The sequence below is a fragment of the Mercenaria mercenaria genome, chromosome 10, assembly GCF_021730395.1.
Source record: "Mercenaria mercenaria strain notata chromosome 10, MADL_Memer_1, whole genome shotgun sequence".
Taxonomy (NCBI): domain Eukaryota; kingdom Metazoa; phylum Mollusca; class Bivalvia; order Venerida; family Veneridae; genus Mercenaria; species Mercenaria mercenaria.
The window spans coordinates 3170020-3176048 of NC_069370.1; positions in this window are offsets into that span (position 1 = coordinate 3170020).

The following is a 6029-nucleotide window of genomic DNA, read 5'->3' on the forward strand; positions in this document are numbered from 1 at the left end:
CCTTTCGTATTTTGTACTTTCATACCGTTGACAAATCTTAGACCACGAAGCCACATATGAATTTGTAAAGTACCATATGCGTAAAAATTCAGTAATGCAACGGGTCAATATGCAATCCCAAACCTTTGTTTTTCTATAAGCAAACTATAGGCCAAGTTTCATTTCAATACCAATCCAAACCAAGCTATTGACAATCAAGAGCACACGATTTTTCATTTTCAGTCGTGACTTCTTTACACTGAAACAAATATCTTCTACGTCTATATCATGATTGCAAAACTAATAGTTATAAGAAAATATGAGCCGCGCCATGAGAAAACCAACATGGTGCGTTTGCGACCAGCATGGGTCCAGATCAGCTGCTGTTCGCTAACGGTTTCTCTAATTGCAATAGGCTTTGAAAGCGACCAGTATGGATCCTGACCAGACTGCGCGAATGCGCAGGCTGGTCTGGGTCGCAATCGCACTATGTTGGTTTTTTCATGGCGCGGCTCATATAATGTAAGAAATCATGTCAACAAAGAGTATTAAGTACTAAAACTTTTTATGAAAGCGATATCTGCACAAATATTCTGTGTGTTAACAGGAAATTAGGAGGTATTGTTATAAGTACAGCTAAAATATACTTCCCCTTGCAGAGGTTTCATCTGTACTGATAAAGACGACAACAAATAATCGTCGAATACCCACGACTGACTACTGTATCCGTCAACCGTATTACTGAATACAGTACGATTATAGAGGATATGTGGAAATATTTTATTTCTTTTACGAGCAAATGTTTTCTTCTAGTTCATTAAGAGAAATGTATAAAGCACATGTGGCCGTCATCGACTCGAGTATTGCTGCAGCATTTCGTTTGTATCCTACCAAATCACCTACCCTACCAAACTAAAACATATTTTTTCAACACTGTTCGACTAATAATAATAATAATAATAATTATGATGATAAGGACATTTTTTACGAGAGAGCTCGTTTGAAAAAATATGTCAATTTTCCATCACGCCCTCAACAAGAACAGCAAGATTGTATACAAACAATTGACAACGCAAAAACGAAATGCAAAGTCCGAGCGCTACAAGACAAACCTATTAATTTGGAGTGTGTTTATAACAAAAAGTACTTGTATAAATGTGTTATTACTCCTCAAGTAAAAGGACTTGACGTGATAAGGAAGGCTAATGACTTACGGAATTGTTCAATCTTTGGTTTAAGGATGTAAGTGTTTTTGTGCTTGTAAGGTTTAACGTCAAACCGACACAATTTCATTATATGACGACTTTCTATCTTTTCGTGGTAGAGGAAGTCCCCAGGTGCCCATCCGTTTATTATCGGGCGGGTACCTAGGTAGAACCACCGACTTTCCGTAAGCCAGCTGCATAGCTTCTTCACATATAGACTTCTACGCTAAAGGCGAGGCTCGAATCCACATCGTAGAGGGGCAAGTGATTTGAAGACAGTGACCTTAACCTTTCGGCAACGGAGGCCCCTATAAGCTGGAGATTAACAGATGAACTAAAAGTTCCGAGTATGAAACATGACTACTTCTGCTAGTATGATTTAAATCTCACTAGTTGTCCGCATTTAAACGATCGTGTTGTAGACCAGCAAATATATCAGTGTGTATTTCTGTAATCATGTAGGCATTGTAACTGAAAATACAAACTTCATGTAGGAGCTATCTATATTATATGTATGTAAAGTTAACTGCATCAGAATACGAGGACTGAAAAAATTATTAAAATATCATTTCCTGAAAAAGAGTTATTTGAGCTGAAAAAAATGATCCCGGATGAAATATTTGGAAAAAATGGAGACAACTCTGCAAAGACTTTATGATAGGCTTAGGTGACAATTGACTTAGTACCTCATGCAAACTACCCACTTTTTACCTCTAATCACGAAAAAAGCATGCCTGCTTGCCACATGAATTAGCAACCTGAATGCAAAACTATTTAAAGATCAAATAATTGATTGCCCTGGGGAAAGTAGGACATTTTATGTGGTGAAATTTGTCAACAAACAGACGATTTTTTTTTTAAAAAAGTCAAAACCCAATGAATTTCACAAGGTGAAATATGTTGAAAAGGCTACTGCTGGAAAGAGAACAATCTCAACTACCCATACATATGCGTCAAAGTATGGGAAAAATTCTAGAAATATGAGAAAATCGAAGAAATTGATTTCAAGACTGTTAGCTGCATAACTGTGTAATCATACATGGCATTTATCATAGATAGGTTACTTTTCCTTTGCACTGATATAACAGGGACAGGATTAGGATTAAGAAACGGTGTTCACTCAACAATTTCACCATATAATTAGATTGTTTCCCTTGCGTAAAGAAGGCTTAGGGTAAATCTCTATGTAATGGTTTACTTGTCTGACGTAATAGTGCAGAAGTTGATGATAAAAAGATACGCAGACAAAGAAGTTTCTGTGCTATGTACAATTTGATCCAAGAGCAAGTAGTCGGTCGGACACTACTTGTAGTTTAAATTGGGTTATCTTCCCTACAAAATACTTCATGTTTATTTTCTGATACTAACATTATTTGTTTTTGGAATATTCTTCCCTGAGAATAGACTGGCATCAGTCGTTAGAGTCATTGAATGTAAAGCACCTGGCCATAAAATCAATCCTCTCTGATACCACTTTCTAAAAAAAAATTACAATATCTCTTGCCTCTGTCTTGAGATGAGCCTAGAGAGAAAATGTTTTTCTGAGAAAATAATTTAGTGTCAGTATAAAGAAATTAATATTATTACAGACTATTTGATCTCAACAGACTTTGTAAGTCTTCCCTGAGAACGGCAATATTTGCCTTTAGGCCATATTCGAAAATAAATCGACCATAGGCGAACTAAAAGAAAGTTTACAGTGGCGGACATGTATGTGACAGTTTTGGTTTCATTCAAACTGCTCCTGAAGACAGTTAGAACTAAAACACTATCCTTCCTCCTCATTCTGTCTGACTTTATTAACACAGACATCTGATATGGATTGTTGGGTTTAACGCCACACCGACACAATTCAATTATATGGCGACTTTCTTTTCATGGTAAAATTGTCCAAATATATTCCAAAATATATAATATATAGACCAAGAATATTCCAATAACAAATAAAGTTAGTATCACAAAATAAATATGAAGTATTTAAAATCTTATAACATTATATAAACTGATAGATACTCCATTTTTAGCTCACCTGAGCAATGCTCAGGTGAGTTTTTCTGATCGCTCGATGTCCGGCGTCCGTCGTCCGTCGTCTGTCGTCTGTCTGTCAACATTTAGCTTGTGTATGCGATAGAGGCTGTATTTTTCAATTAATCTTCATGAATATTGGTCAGAATGATAACCTTGATGAAATCTAGGCCGAGTTCGAAAATGGGTCATCTCGGGTCAAAAACTAGGTCACTAGGTCAAATCAAAGAAAAACCTTGTGTATGCGATAGAGGCTGTATTTTTCAATTAATCTTCATGAGTATTGGTCAGAATGATAACCTTGATGAAATCTAGGCGGAGTTCGAAAATGGGTCATCTCGGGTCAAAAACTAAGTCACTAGGTCAAATCAAGGAAAAACCTTGTGTATGCGATAGAGGCTGTATTTTTCAATTGATCTTCATGAATATTGGTCAGAATGATTGCCTTGATGAAATCTAGGCGGAGTTCGAAAATGGGTCATCTCGGGTCAAAAACTAGGTCACTAGGTCAAATCAAAGAAAAACCTTGTGTATGCGATAGAGGCTGTATTTTTCAATTATTCTTCATGAGTGTTGGTCAGAATGATAACCTTGATGAAATCTAGGCCGAGTTCGAAAATGGGTCATCTCGGGTCAAAAACTAGGTCACTAGGTCAAATCAAAGAAAAACCTTGTGTATGCGATAGAGGCTGTACTTTTCAGTTGATCTTCATGAATATTGGTCAGAATGATTACCTTGATGAAATCTAGGCCGAGTTCGAAAATGGGTCATCTGGTGTCAAAAACTAGGTCACTAAGTCAAATCAAGGAAAAACCTTGTATATGCGATAGAGGCTGTATTTTTCAACTGATCTTCATGAAATTTAGCCAGAATGATTACCTTGATAAAATCTAGGCCGATTTGAAAATGGGTCATCTGGGGTCAAAAACTAGGTCACTAGGTCAAATCGAAGAAAAACATTGTGTATGCAATAGAGGATGTATTTTTCAATTGATCTTCATGAAATTTGGTCAGAGTGATTGCCTTGATGAAATCTAGGTCGAGTTTGAATATGGGTTATCTGAGGTCAAAAACTAGGTCACTAGGTCAAATTAAAGAAAAATCTTGTGTATGCGATAGAGACTTTTTTTTTCAATTGATTTTTATGAAATTTGGTCAGGATGATTGCCTTAATGAAATCTAGGTCGAATTTGAATATGGGTCATCTGAGGTCAAAAACAGGTCACTTGGTCAAATCAAAGAAAAAACTTGTTTATGTGATAGAGGCTGTATTTTTCAATTGATCTTCATGAATTTTGGTCAGAATGATCGCTTGATAAAATCTAGGTCGAGTTTGAACATGGGTTATCTAGGGTCAAAAACTAGGTCATATCTAAGAAAATGCTTGTTTCATCACAAGAGACCAATTTTTTGGTTCAATCTTAATGAAAATTGGTCAGAATATTTGTTTCCATGAAATCACAAGGTCAAACATGTTTTACACTGTTATGGTGTGTTTCTTAGGTGAGCGACCTAGGGCCATCTTGGCCCTCTTGTTATACTAGTATTCAAGAGCGATCCACAAGTGTCTTGGCGATTGTCTCGATCTGTTTGCTTGCTTATCATCCTACGCAAGTAGTTGATGATTGGTTGCTGCAGCCCTGGACTGTTGCCTTGCTCATTAACATACGCAAGCAGTTTGTAGAATAGCCGACTTGAAATCATCTTGCGGGGATAAGTTTTATTTAAACTGTAATTTTGCCACTGACCGTTCCGAGGAGGTGCCCCACAGTCCAGTCAGCGTAAATCACTGAATCGTTCAGCTAATTTGAAATGCAGAAAGAAATATTCAAAGTTGTTTTAGCAAATGACGAATGTCCGAATAGGCATTTTAGATTTCTGGTTGGAGTGAGGTGAGTGGCTTTATTACATTTGAAAAAGACAATAAGTGAGGTGGCGTTATTCCTAGGCTTGCCAGTAAAAAGTCATCATCATATTTCACAATGAAAATATTTGCCCGAGATGTTATCACCCCAATCTACTTCATGGGGTGCTGTGTAGAGCGTATGGGAAAAATATAAAAAGTCGAGTTGTCGGCAACACCTCACACTTACAAGGGTTGAATGTCATAGATCGTTTTATTCAGACTGTTCTGGAGCATGGAGATCATTTTGTATAGTTTCGGGGCCGGTCATTCTCGTGTTGCCGATGTCTACCAAGGTAGAGATTATGTCGAACCTCTGTTGGATGTGAATGTAGCCAAATGTACAACTACATTTTTGGCAAACAATCTGGTTTTACTTTTTATTGCATTTATGTCCCAGTTATTTTTAAAGTTGGGAAAATATGTACAATCACATCAATTTATATAAGGTTATCGGAGATTGTTGTGCGGAACTACTGGGCTGCGTTTCAAGGCTATCGATGTTCATTTCTCTCTTTGTGGTTGCTTCCCATGCTTTCGAAATTGTAACATTAAACGGGATTTAATTAATACAAGACACTCTCGAGTTTTTTAAATGAGTATGTTATATGTTTGTCAGACGTTATGTATCTTTTTGAACGACTTTTGCTTGCATTCGTTTCTTGTAAAGTGTGAAACGTTGTGGGTATTGTTCATAACATGGCAGTAATAGCTGTAGTACAGGGACACCTGCCGTGACAAATTATGTACACACAAAGGAATTAATTCTACTCAAATGTACCTGTACCAGACATTGATATCGAAATATATTACTACCTAAGTATACTAAAATAGTATTTGGAAACCAGTGAAAATACTCGAGAAGAAATGTGTTCTACTGAACAGATTTTTTTGAAGAAATCGGTGAAAAAACACA